Genomic DNA, 14,152 nt, shown 5'->3' with positions numbered 1-14,152 from the left:
GGCTGCCTGGTTCCTGCCCCCGAGTCTTCAGAAGGAGCCCGGGCCTGGAGATTGTGAGTTCTGGTTCGGATGCCTTGCGTGGCCTGTGGATCCTGGGCCTGGTCTCTGTCCCCAGGCCCGTGTTCAGGGACCGCCCTCAGCACCAAAGGCAGCCCAGTCCGGCCTTGACTCAGCTCCCAGGGCGAAGGCCCATGCCCAGCACTGGGCAGGAGGGGGGCATCCTCAGGGCAAGGGTCTGCTATCAGGGGGCCCTGGGCCGCAGCTCCTGGGCACGTCCAGATTCCTGCGGCGCAGAGAAGTTTTCCTGGGGGAAGGGAGCACCCTGCGGCTGGAGAGACCCCGCTGCGAACACCCAGGGACTGTTTACAGCTGCCCAGGTCTGTGCTGCCCCCTGGTGGCAACGGATTTTACTACACACGGCCCGCACGTTGTGAAAGGAGTTTCTCTTCAGTGGCCCAGTTACCTTCTGTCGTGCAGGAGGAAGTCCCAAGCCACGGAGATTCGGTAAGGATCGAATAAGGGCAATAAAATCACAGCTCTAAATCTTTTCATGAAGTTAAAGACAGACGTTTTACTGTGGGAGCCATCTCATCTTTATCTGGTAAGAGCATAACCTGGTAAACAGTGCCAGAATAAAAAAAACAAAGTCAATAGATTTAAGTCTGTTTTGACAATGAGGAATTGAAATTATATTTATTTAACCTATTTTGACTTTTGCCCAAGTCTTCTTACAGTTCCATCTCATTTTTCCCTCCTTACATAGTTTGGGCAGCAGAGAATGCTCTATTTTTCCCTCCTGGAGACAGAGGTCCGAGGTCCCTTGGGGGTCAGTGGCAGCGCAGGCGTGAGGCCACGCCTCACTTCAATCAGAAGTGGGATGTGAGGCAGGGAGCTTGGGAGAGCTTTCATTGTGGGTTAGTGGCTTCCTCTCGACTTTTCCTCATTTTTGTCACAGCGCACTCGGAACATTTCTCATCAGCTGTGTACACTATGTCAGGCGTTTCAAATATGTTTCTGGAAGTTGTCAGTGCTGTTCTCTATGAGGCCTGAAGGAAAAATTCAATGTTTTTAGTAAATAAAGTACTAAAATTATATCAGCTATTAAGACGATGAACTATTTCCAAGTTGCTTAGCCATATTGGCTGAGTGTTGAATGCAGCAATGGTGCCAGCATATTAAGCACAAGAATCATGTATTCCTGGGCACTGGAAATTCCCTAGAAGACGGTGGTGCAGGGTCAGCTGGGCGGGGATGCCAAGGGGGGTACAGTGGACTTCAAGAAGGAGTTTACGGAGATGCAAGGGAAGGTTCTGAAAACTTTGCTAGGATGGACCCTCTGTTGAATTAGTTCGCAGGGAGGTTGATTTGGAGGAGATAGGTGGCATCAGAAGCTAGAAGTAGTATTTTGCAAATAGTAAGCTTCCAGGGAATATTCATTCCTAGAATTGAAGACACATTGTATGGGTTCTGTCTTCTCCTCTAAGTCTGTTATGGGTGAAATTTGGTCTCCACCCCAAATTCATATGTTGATGTCCTAACCCAGTATCTCAGAAAGTTGATTGTATTTGGAGATGTTTTTACAGAGGTGATTAGTTGAAATGAGGCTGCTATTGCGGGCTGCATCTCACATGACTGGTGTCTTTATTCAGAGAGGAAATAAGGACACAGACACACACAGAGGGAAGATCGTCTGAAGACACAGGGAAAAGATGGATCTGTACCACTCAAGGAGAGAGGCCTCAGAAGAAACAACCCTGCTGATGTCTTGATTTTGGATATCTAGCCTCGAGAACTTGGAGAATACATATTCCTGTTGTTTAAGCCATCTGATTTGTGGAGCTTTGTTACAGCCACCCTAGCTGACAAATCCAGTGTCCTTTTGAGCTTGGGAGCATGACTGGATGACCCATTCATTCGGTATCAGCACCAACCAAGTAGAAACCATCAAAGCAACTGGCCATGATGTGTCAGGTCTGTAATCCCAGCACTTTGGGAGGCCAAGGTGGGAGGATCACTTGAGCCCAGGAATTCAAGACCAGCCTGGGCAACATAGGGATAGCCTGTCTCTAAAAAAAAATGTAAAAATTGGCTGGATGTGTTGGCATGCACCTGCTGTCCCAGCTACTTAGGAGGCTGAGGTGGGAAAATCACTTGAACCTTGGAGGTCAAGGTTGCAGTAAGCTGAGATCGCCCCCATTATACTCCAATTTGGGTGGCAGGGTGAGATTATGCCTCAAAAAACAAAAGCAGGCTGGGTGCAATGGCTCATGCCTGTAATGCCAGCACTTTGGGAGGCTGAGGTAGAGGGTTGATTGAGCCCAGGAGTTAGAGACCAGGTTGGGCAAGATGGTGAAACTCTGTCTCTACCAAAAATACACACACACAAAAGTTAGCTGGATGTGGTGACGCATGCCTGTAGTCTTAGCTACTCAGGAGGCTGAGATGGGTGGATGGTTTGAGCCTGGGAGGTGTCAGTTGCAGTGATCCCAGACTGCACCATTGCACTCCAGCCTGGGTGACAGAGCCAGACCCTGTATCAAAAAAACCAAAAGACAAACAACAACCCAAACCCCAAACCAAATCAAACAAATAAACAAAAACAACCAAAAAACCCATCTGATATGGTCAGGCTCTGTGCCGCCACCCAAACCTCATCTTGAATTATAATCCCCGTGTGGGGTTACAGGAGGAGGGGCCTGGTGGGAGGCGATTGGATTATGGCGCGGATTTTCCCCTTTCTGATCTCGTGATAGCGAGTGAGTTCTCATGAGATCTGGTTGTTTGAAAGTGCGAGGCAGTTTCCTCTTTGCTCTCTCTCTCTCTCCTGCTCTGCCGTGTAAGATGTGCTTGCTTCCCCTTCCCCTTCCACCATGATTGGAAGTTTCCTGAGGCCACAGAAATTCTTCCTGTTAAGCCTGTGGAAACGTGAGTCAGTTGAACCTCTTCTTCATAAATTACTCAGTCCCAGATAGTTCTTTATAGCAGTGTGAAAATGAACTAATACACCATCAAAGTCCACTCTGTATGGAATCAAAAATCTAAAAAACAGAAAAGTGACTTGTGAATGGCATCCAGTATCTTTTACTAGATAAGATATATTAGCATGATTTCTAGAGAAAAACCCAAATACATGCCTGAAATGTCTATACCACAGTTATGATTGAACATAAATGTTTTCCCCCCAGTTTTGTGGTGGCCTGAAAAGGAATCCAAATAGTGTGGAAAATATCCTCAACTCTAAATGAATCATGCAGCCAAGTTTTATGAAACAAACCTACAAAGTTATCAATTGTTTCAAGAAAGAAAATATTCACTTCTGTTACTCCTAGTTTTGCTTTAGCTCTTCTGAGATGTCTGGGGTTTAGCTTATGGATTGCACGATTTAATGAAACTCTACACAGCAGTTAGTGAGGAAATGAACCTTAGCGCTGAGGACTTAGGATTCAGCTGATGCCTGGGTACTTCAACGTATCTTTCACTCATGATGGTGGTGAAGTTGACACTGATGATTAAGCTAACCTCTACTGAGCACTTCCTGCCCATGGGCACTAAATTCAGTGCTTGACAGATTTCAATTATGTTTCATAGAAATGCTAGGAGCTGAGACATGGTGCAAGGTAGTGATTCAGTTTTGGTTACACTCAGCTATGTGACCTTGAGCAAATCGCTTAACTCTCTGTGCCTCAGTCTTCTTATTTATAAAAGGTTGTTGGTAGTGCAAGTGAGGTGCTTGAAAAAGTGCCTGGCACTGACGAAGGTTTTCTTAAGTGTTGATCACTAGTATTTTTCTTCACACCCTCAGCTGACAAAATGAAGGACAGTGGAGGTGTTAAGCAGTGTGTAAACGCTTGCATGCCATCACGAGGAGGGAATCTGGGGGCTCAAGAGGCTGCATCGCTGAGGCTCTGCACTGCCTCCTAGTTGGGCATGCTATCCTTGCAGGTACTTGTCCCGTTATTCCTGCTGAGACGCACAAAGGTGACTTTCAGATGTGTAGCTTGGCTGGGTGCAGTGGCTCATGCCTGTAATCCCAGCACTTTGGGAGGTCGAGGCTGGAGGATCACCTGAGGTCAGGAGTTCTAGACTAGCCTGACCAATATGATGAAACCCTGTCTCTACTAAAAATACAAAAATTAGCTGGGCGTGGTGATGGGTGCCAATAATCCCAGCTACTCGGGAGACTGAGGCAGGAGAATTACTTGAACCTGGGAGATGGAGGTTGCCGTGAACCATGATCACACCACTGCACTCCAGCATGGGCAACCGAGCAAGACTCTGTCTCAAAAAAAAAAAAAAAAAATGCGTGGCCTGTGCTCTTTCACCCCCAATACTTCAGTGTGTGTTCTCCAAAAACAAGGCCATCCTCCTCTATAATGATAAAATCAGGAAATTGACACATTTAATCTATAGATCTTATTTGAATTGTATTAACTATTTCTCTTATGTTCTTTTTAGGAAAAGAAGATAGTTCTTTTCCTGGTCCAGGAGCTACTCTCCAACCCAGGGTCCCACATTTCATTTAGTCATTATCTCTCTCTTTTTTCCATCTGAAACAGTTCATCAGCCTTTTTGTTTTTAATTTTTATGACCTCGACTTCTATAGCACAGGACATTTACTTTGTGGACTGCCAGTCAATTTGACAACAGATTTGTTTTTAATGTGCACTTTCTGGAAACATGATATTGTTCCTCAAAGAAATGAAAAAATGGTGGGAATACATGAGACATCATAACAGACGCCAGGTGGGAATTATTCAGGGTGGGTAGGTCTGGATAACATTTAAATTGAACTATAAAGTGGATATTATGATCAACCCTGCTGTGAAAGTTGTTGATGGTTGTCTTGGTACTTCAGTTGCCTGATATAAAATTAGGGGTTTGATGTATGTGGTCTCTAGTATTCTGTGTTAGAATGTGAAATTCTAACACATTGTTAATAATGCTATTTACATTCTTTCTTTTTTTTGTTTTATTTTATGATTATTATTTTTTGACACAGAGTCTCACTCTTTCACCTGGGCTGGAGTGCAGTGGCATGATCTTGGCTCACTGCAACCTCTGCCTCTCAGGTTCAAGTGATTCTCCCCTCTCAGCCTCCCAAGAAGCTGGGATTACAGGCACCTGAAAGCATGCCCAGCTAATTTTTTTGTATTTTCAGTAGAGATGATGTTTTGCCATGTTGATCATGCTGGTCTTGAACTCCTGACCTCAAGTGATCCACCTGCCTTGGCCTCCCAAAGTGCTGGGATTACAGGTGTGAGCCGCCGTGCCTGTTTAAACCTTCCCATACTGCTTCCCATGGTAAGGAACATCCTAATTCATATCACTTTAAGACACATCTTTGTTAACATCACGTATCTCCACCTGTTCAATTCTCTCTCCTTTTAACTTTACAGTTTTTATTCCACTTTCTTCATGTACTCAAATGCCTTATTCTGAACATGCCTCTGCCACATGGCTGCTCTTGGCATATAGGAAAACCATCACATGCTAGAACTGGGATTCCAAAACATTTCCTCCATGAAGGAAACCACCAGCCCCTGTGGGGCAGCTCTGTGTGTAGAACTCTCAGCTCACTGTCACCTCCTGGGCTAGCTGAAGCATAGTCTTCCCAAAAAATCCACTGCTGTGTATATATACCCAACAGGCACTGAACCACCTGCTGAGCCACAGTGCAGGCGTGGGTTGGCCTTGATGCCATTGTTCCTGGGTGGATGTTTTCAGGCACGCTTTGTAGGGCCCCTCCCACCCCCAACCCAAGGGGCCTGTTTGCTCTATGTTTGCTTGTTAGGATAAAAGAGAGAGGCAAAAGGCCCATCGTAATGTTAAGCTTTGGAAGTAAGTCTCAGAGAATAATTATGCTGGAAAGAAAGATAAAATTTTGCTGGCGATTATAATACAGAGTGAAGGTGTAGAGTGTCTAGTTCCTGTTGAAATGGAAAAGAATTGCTCTCTACTTGGAGGGTGAGAAGGATGGAGTCTAGGGAAAAAGGGATGTTTGAGTTCTAGGTAGCCATTTGTGTGTTTTAGTTACAGAGTAAATGGAAATGAAATGGTTTGCACTTTACAAAGCACTTCTAAGTATCCATCCCTCCATCCATCCATGCACACATCCATTGTTTATAGATTCAGCATATTCCAGGGTCCATTCTAGGCCATGAGAATGCAGAGGTGGAAAGAGGAAAGTCTCAGTCTATTTGGTGGTGCAGGCAACACAAAAGGTCATTACAACGCGGTGCGCCAAGAACCATCGAGGCCATTGACAGCTGCGAAGAGGCCTTTAATGGGATATTCGGGAGCACAGAAGGACTAAGTCAGGAAACACAGAGTGGAGACAATTAGTCTGGGTTTTGCAGAACATGTAGGAGTTTGCTGTGTGGAGAAGAGGAACAGAGCATTTTAGACACGCGCAATGGCCTGGGGTTATATACGGAAAGGAGCTCATCTCTGAAGGTTGAGATTTTGTCCAATCCTGTGGGTAATTGAAGCAAGTGGCATTCAATTACGCAAAATAAGCCCAGATAAAATAAGGAAGAAGGAGAAGAAACTCACTCGACCCCCTTCCTGTGCCTTTGCTGGGTTTCATTATTTTGTTGTCAGAGGGAATGGGTTTGAAAGTGTGTAACGGAAGAAGAAAATGAATAACACTTTGAGAGAGTTGTTCTTACTCAGGGATGCACTTCAGAATCTCTTTGGGAAGTTTTTGAAATTTACATGGCCAGGCCTGACATCTGACTCAGAGGCCCAGGGTGGAGCCAGCACTGACCTGCTCTGCAGAGCTTCTCACGGTGTCCTTGATTGGGAACCCCTGTCACGTATGCTTCCTCTTCTGGGAGTATCTGCCTATCTGAAGAAAGGGCATAGGTGCTATACAACCATCTCTGGAGATAGTGCCTGTGGAATTTTAAGCTTTATTCTGCTAGCTGGGTGAGAATTCTGATGATAGCAATGTCTGCCAGTGTTCCTAGGAATCTGAATTTCAGGAGATACTTTCAAACAAAATCTTCTAAACTTTTCTAGAATTCTAGATTCTATTTGCATCCATTCCTTTGTTAATATTTATAATGTGGTTTTATCATCATATTAGAGATGGGAAAGAGGCAGACTGGGGCCTCCTTGCATGCTGGCAATGCTTGATTTCTTGCCTAGATATTGATTTCATGGGTGTATTCATGTTGTTGAAAATTCACTGACTTGCTCACTGAGCATTTGTACACTTTTCAGTAAATATACGATACTACATTTAAAAGTGAATTCAAAAACAAATGAATATTTTTAAGAGCTGAAATTATAGTGTCATGAATGCAGAGAACGTTTTCCCCATGGCTGAGTCCCCGAAGGTTGACGTGCTCCTCGGATGACTGACCCTGTGGCTCTGTGCTTGGCCAAGGATGCAGTTTGGAGCCCCAGCAGGGACACAGGGTCACCTGTGCAGAGAGCCTCTGTGGCTGGTGGGAATGGTAACCTTGGATTTCCTGACTTTTGTGTATTGATGGTTTCACTCACAGAGTCACATTAACCCAGCTTTGTAGACTGAATGAAACCATTGGCAACTCTCTGTTTTGTTTTTCAGCCTGAGTCGAAGCTGGTAAAGAGGCCAAGAATTCCCAAGCTTTCCCAGGCAAGCGGGGAAGAACACTGGGACGCCTTTTCCTCCTCCTCTGTCCATCTGCAGGCCAAGTGTGCATCGGTCACAGGCAAACTCTGAATCGAGCTTTGTGCAAGCCTCTGGAAAGAGACCCAAGATCGTGTGATGAGCAAAAGTGACAGTGCTGGTGGCAGTGACATCTGCAGAGCCAGCCCCATCCCTATCTGCAGCAGAATACGCAGGGGCATCCTTTATGCAAACAATCCCCCCGGGGTAGAATGGGGCTTTTGACATCAGCTGAGATCCAGGCTGCCTTACAATGAGAGGCCTGTTGGTCAAAGGAAGGACTGTTTAATGAACTGAGAACCTGAGGCCAGCTCTGGCCATCTGCACTTAGAATCATTAGAGCAACTCTACTGTAACTGGCAACATTGAATAATACAACAAATTCATATTTCAAAATTGTGAACTTTAAAATTTTGTGTTTGTGTCTATGGTGAAAAACATTATATATACATTTGATACTACCATTTTATCAGTAAAGAAGCCTGAAAAATATCTCTCTTTGACTCGGAGGTCAATAATGATAATGGTTTTTCCCCTGCACTGGGATAGAAATGTTCTGTCAAGGATATAAAAGCACTTTATGAAATTCATTAAAGCCCTTAATAATCAGGTAGGGAAGGCAGGTGTTCCCAATTGTCACCACTTGGTGAGTGAACACACTGCGGCCGGGAGGACAATGACTCAGGAACAAGGTCGAATGGCAGGTGGGGGGTGGAGCCGACCCCTAACAGTGCCCTCCAGCCCCCGGCGCTGAGGAAGGACACGGAGGGCTTGCATCGACTTTTCCTGGCAGGCTTGTGATTTCCAGCCAGAACGCAGGTGGCAATGTTGTGATTCCTGGCATAACCTTCAATGCTTCAGTGATAATCTCTGCCAGTGCCAGGCACCAGCTGAGTGTCACTGTGCAACTCCCAGGCTTAAGTGATGCATGCCGAGGTTTTCAGAGCAGGCTCTCACTTATTAGTTGTGTTGGAAAGAAATCTCTACTACCTAACTGGGTACCTCTGGATTTTAACAGCTGTGTTATAAGAGATTTGAGAGAGAGTTTGTTTTCAAAGTGCCTTTCACAAAGTAACACCTCAGATTGGAGTTTACATTTCATTCCAGTAGGATAACTTGCAACACTTTTGTGCTCAGAAATCCAACCGTGCAAGAAAAGTCAGGTTACATTTTCATACAGCCCATTTTGGCAAATATGCCTTCACGCCACTTTCCCTCCTCCTCACCTCTATTGGCAGTAATCCCGATGGAAGAGTTTTATGTCAAATGTTGAGTATCTTGGAAGGTATCCTACACAGGCACGACTGCTTGGCTGCGCGGGTTGGACTGGGAGACCATGAAGGTCCCTTCTAGCCTGAGATGTTATGACTCTAGAACAAATCAGTTTCAACTCATGATGCTAGCTACCATTTATTGGGCTTTTTCTGTGTTTCAGGCTCTGTGCTAAGAACTTAACATTACTCTAATTACAAAATTCTTGCCAATATTATCCCTGTTTTACACAAGAAGAAACGGGTTTGGGGAAATCAAAAACTTGTCCAATGACACAGATTTAAGATTTAGCAACTGATGGCCACAGGGAAGTGGATTACAGATTACTCTGATTTGACACTCTAAACCCCCAATTTAACTGGAATGAAATTTAGGGCTGAGTGCTGTGGCTCAGGCCTGTAATCCTAACACTTTGGGAAACCAGATGGATCACTTAAGCCCAGGAGTTTGAGAGCGACTTGGACAACATGGTGAAATCTGATCTCTACAAAACACACAAAAATTAGCCAGGTGGGATGGTGCAGGCCTATAGTTTCAGCTACTCAGGAGGTGAGAGATGAGAGGATCCCTTGAGCCAAGGGGCCCGAGGCTGCAGTGAGCTGTGATGGTGCCACTGCACTCAGCCTGGGCGACAGAAACAGATCCCCTTTCAAAAAAGGAAAAAAAATAGGTACCTTGTGGTTGCCTTTTTCTGAGATTAGCTCATGGCTCTAGCTCTCAGGGTGGCAAGTAATGATTCTGTGGTTAGATGCAGTGTTGAAGTCAGGCAAGAAAACCTTCATCAAGAGCTAGATATCCTGTCTATGAATTTCTCCTCTAGGCTTAGGTATAGACCTGGGATTAATGTCACGCTAGTTAGAGATCCACTCATTGTCAGCAATACAAATGCTCTGGAAGAGACAGTGCATTAATTGTCACCCATTAGCAGCATTGTGTGAATTAGTGTGATTTAGCAAATGCCTAGAGAGATGAAACTCTAGCTCTGTAGGGTAGGTCCTGATTACGCCTGGAGCCACAGTGAGCTCGGCTCACAGGGAGCTCTGAGTTCTCTCAATGCCTCGCTTGCAGCGCTTGCTCGAGTCACGTGTCTCTTCACAGTCTTGCTTTCCGGTAGGTCAAAGCATGGTGTTTATGAGAAACAAACACTCAAAATTCTGACTCCTGCGAATACAGAACACGTGCAATAAAACGACCGCAATCTATTTTTCAAATGTGGTCTGAGAAGTCAGGTTTAATATGACTATGTAATATATAAATAACATATTTTCCACAGAAAGGAAAATATACGTAATAAAATATTTTTCTTTTCTTTTTTTTGTGGAAAATTACTCCCACAATTTGGTCCCAAGGGGGTTTCATTTGTCACCAGGTCTATGGCTTATACAGGAATGCTGCTTTCTTTTCAGAGGGGTACAGGAGCAGTCTGCACTGACTGCTTTTACCTATAAACGGTTTGAGAATTCAGAAGTCACTTTCCATCCACAATAGGTGCTAGGCATTTTATTTAAATAAGGCAAAAACGTTTCTGTCATAAAGAAGATGTTAATAACTATAGTGTTCTTAAACCTATGTGAAATATACAAGTGAAATCTAGCACTCATGGTGAAAAATACAGCAATGAAGAATAATTCAAGTTTTTTGTTTTAGTTTAACTGAGGAAATAAAATAAACTCAAATAAAATAAAATAAACTCAAAAATTAAAAAAAAATAGAAAACGGCTTTATTTTATGTCAGAGCATTGAGATATAAAGTATATACCAGATACTGTGGGAAAATGTTTCAGATCATCACTCAATGCCCATTAAAAAATCAATACGAAATACAGATTTCATCCACAAAGCTAATATTTTCTCAGATTTTATGAGGACTGTTTTTCAGCTCTGATGGTTTCAAAAACACTTTGAGGCTCAGGTGGAAGCTGTGTGGTGGAGACGGGGTGCTTCCTACTGGCTGCCAAGAAGATGGAGTGTTCTGAGCCCAGCCGGGGCCACTGCCTCCCGCGTTTCCACACCTCTGTGAGACGGGGTAAGATCAAATGCTAACCATGAGGGCCTTTTGGCTTCTGTAAGGAGATCACTATGACTCTACAGATCACACAAAGTAAATAAGGAAAATGGATTCCCGTATGTATCTCTCCCACTGCCACTGTACCATTTCAAAGATGTCCTAAAACTTCAAGGGCATGCAGGAAGGTGAGAGCTATTCCACCTTTAAGACCTATGAACTATTATGAGATTCTTTATTTTTTTTCGACAAGTAAGGGGAGCATTTATAAAATGGCAAAAAAATTATTTTGGAAAGCATCCTCACTAGTAGAAGTACCTCATTAAATGGAGTGACAAGACTATACTTTCAGGGATCATTTCTACAGTTTGTTACTAGAGCAGTTTCTCTGAACGTGTAAATAGAGAGTGACAAGTGGGGGGAATTTAGGTGGAAGTGCAACCTGACCCCACACCCAGTCCTGCATGCCCCAAAGTGCGCACAGGCCCCTTGGAGTCCCCCTCCTGCTGCAGGGCTCAGGCTGTGGGCAGCTCTTGGTGAGGACATGTGCTCCGAGGCCGGGGCTGCTGGGGGAAGTTCTGCGGTTTCCGTGTCTCCTTTGGATTTGCTGGCCTTCTAGACCTTCCTTGTCCTTTGTATAATTTGAGTCTTGGCTGCCTTCCTGATCACTACATGCCACAACAGATAGAAAGGGGAAAGCATTGGAGGTGAAACCAATCCATCCGTCAATCAACAAATCAATTTTGAACTCAGAGAATAAAATGGCCTGTGCAAGAGAGGCTGGAGAAAATAGAATTTTGAAGGAGTTACCTTTGAAATTTAATTACTAATCTATGTATCTTTGACACCGACATTTCACCCAAACATCCGTTCAGTATCTCCAATACCTGTTACGTTTCTTCTGTTTTTGTCTTATTAATTATCTCATTAAGGTAATAGTGTAAATCTTTCAAAATTCTGTTAGAGCTGACTGGACAAGTGAATCCTGAATGAGGGAAAGCAGATACATTTCCACTGGTACGTCTGTCACAGCAAACTGATCAACTCCTAAATGAACCTTGTGTAGCTACCCTCCTCTCAATCCTTTTTTAATCTCTTTCTATGTGTTTATCAATAGATCCACAATTCTCCTATGTACTCAGGCACAATATTTGGGACCTGTCACTCATTCATCTATTTGTTTTCTTTTGTTTTTTTGTTTGTTTGTTTTTGTTGAGATGGAGTCTCATTCTGTTGCCCAGGCTGGAGTGCAGTGGCTCATTCTTGGCTCACTGCAACCTCTGCCTCCTGGGTTCAAGTGGTTTTCCTGCCTCGATCTCCTGAGTAGCTGGGACTACAGTCATGCGCCACCACACTGGCTAATTTTATTTTATTTTATTTTTTTTTTTTTTTCATTTTTAGTACAGATGGGGCTTCACCATGTGAGCCAGGATGGTCTCGATCTCCTGGCTTGTGATCTGCCCACCTTGGCCTCCCAAAGTGCTGGGATTATAGGTGTGAGCCACTGTGTCCAGCCCATCTATTTGTTTTCTTAATCAATGAGTGTTTATGGAACACATCTTAGGTCCCAGACACTGTTCTACATGCTGGGAATACAGCAGTGAACAAAACCAATCATCTCTGCCTTCTTTAGCTTATTGATTAGTAGGGTAGAGAGTCAGTAAACTTGATAAGTACATTTTATGTTGGATAGTAATGTATCTTCACATGGCCTCTCCTTCTGGGTCTCTGTGTCTTCTCTTCTGTCTTTTATTGGGACACTTGTCATTGGATTTATGGTTCACCTGGATAATCTGACATGATCTCAAGACCCATAACTTAATTTAATCTACAAAGATCTTCTTTCCAAATAAGGGCACAATAATAGATTCTGGGTGTTACGATGTAGATGTATGTTTTCGGGAGGGGGCCACCATTCAACCCACTACAAAGAAGAACAGTGGGGTGATTTTTTTCAATTTAAAGTTAGACCTTATCAGGAGGCCTTTCAGAGGTGAAATTTGAATAAAAATCTGAAAGGAGCAAAGGCTCTGCAGACTCCCGGGGCAGAGCACGCAGGCGGCAGGAAGGGCAGGTGTGAAGGGCTTGCCTGTGTTGTTCAGGAATAAAGAGGCGAGGTCGGGTGCATCACAGGCCTAGGTAATGACACAGGATTTAAAAAATTGATTTTAAGCCAGGCATGGTGGCTCACACCCATGATCCCAGAATTTTGGGAGGCCGAGGCAGGGGAATTGCTTGAGCCCAGGAGTTTGAGACCAGCCTAGGCAACATAGCAGAACCCATTTCTATAAATAAAAAAATGAGCTGAATGTGGTGGTATGCACCTGTAGTCCCAGCTACTCTGGAGGCTCAGGCAGGATGACTACTTGAGCCTAGGAGGCTGAGATGCAGTGAGCCATGATTGTGCTACTGCACTCCAGTCTGGACAACAGAGTGAGATCCTTTCTCAAAAATTTTTTAAAATTTTATTTTTAAAAATTCTTTTCCTTTTATATTTCAGAGATGAGGGCTTGCTATGTTGTCCGGGCTGGAGTGCAGTGGCTATTTTTTCTTTTTTGTATTTCCATTAGAGACGGGGTTTCATCATGTTAGTCAGGCTGGTCTCAAACTCCTGACCTCAAGTGATCTGCCCACCTCGGCCTTCCCAAGTGCTGGGATTACAGGAGTGAGCCACTAGGCCCAGGCTTGCAGTGGCTGTTCACAAGTGCAGTCATAGCTCATGGTAGCCTTAAACTCACATGCTCAAGCAACCTTCCTGCCTTAGCCTCCTGAGTAGCTGAGACCACAGGTATGCACCAGCACTCCAGCCTGACACAACCTGACTTCGTGTTAACAACACAATGCTGGCTGCAACATGAACAGACAAAAAAGACAAAGAGAGAGGCAAGAAGATCTGTTCGGATGCAGTAGTCGCACAGGAGTGGATGATGACTTGACCACAATGGTCGCCGCAGAAATGACTGGATTCTGCCTGTGTTTTAAAGACACTGTGACAGGATTTGCTTATTAATCAGATGTGGGGGTGAGGGGAAAAGAGGAATCAAGGGTGACTCTACATTTCTGGCCTGAGCAACTGGAAAAAATAAGGTCATTACTGAGACACAGAAGACTGGGAGCAACAGAAGCTTAGTTGCGGACGGCTGAGTTGTGAGATGCCCGCAGGCCATCCAGATGACAAGGCGAGGAGGGAGTGGGGCATGCAAGTCTGCAGGACAGGGTAG

General features: G+C 44.4%; 1 pseudogene; it reads left to right on the top strand.

Annotated features, from left to right (window-relative positions):
- The first annotated feature begins 11,267 nt into the window (after positions 1-11,267).
- LOC135278217 (small nucleolar RNA U3) lies at positions 11,268-11,377 on the top strand (annotated as a pseudogene).
- The last annotated feature ends 2,775 nt before the right edge of the window (positions 11,378-14,152 follow it).

Source organism: Aotus nancymaae, unplaced genomic scaffold (assembly GCF_030222135.1).
Source record: "Aotus nancymaae isolate 86718 unplaced genomic scaffold, 86718_ANA_hifiasm-v0.15.2.pri h1tg000036l, whole genome shotgun sequence".
NCBI lineage: Eukaryota > Metazoa > Chordata > Mammalia > Primates > Aotidae > Aotus > Aotus nancymaae.
This window is presented reverse-complemented; position numbering and strand designations above follow the sequence as displayed.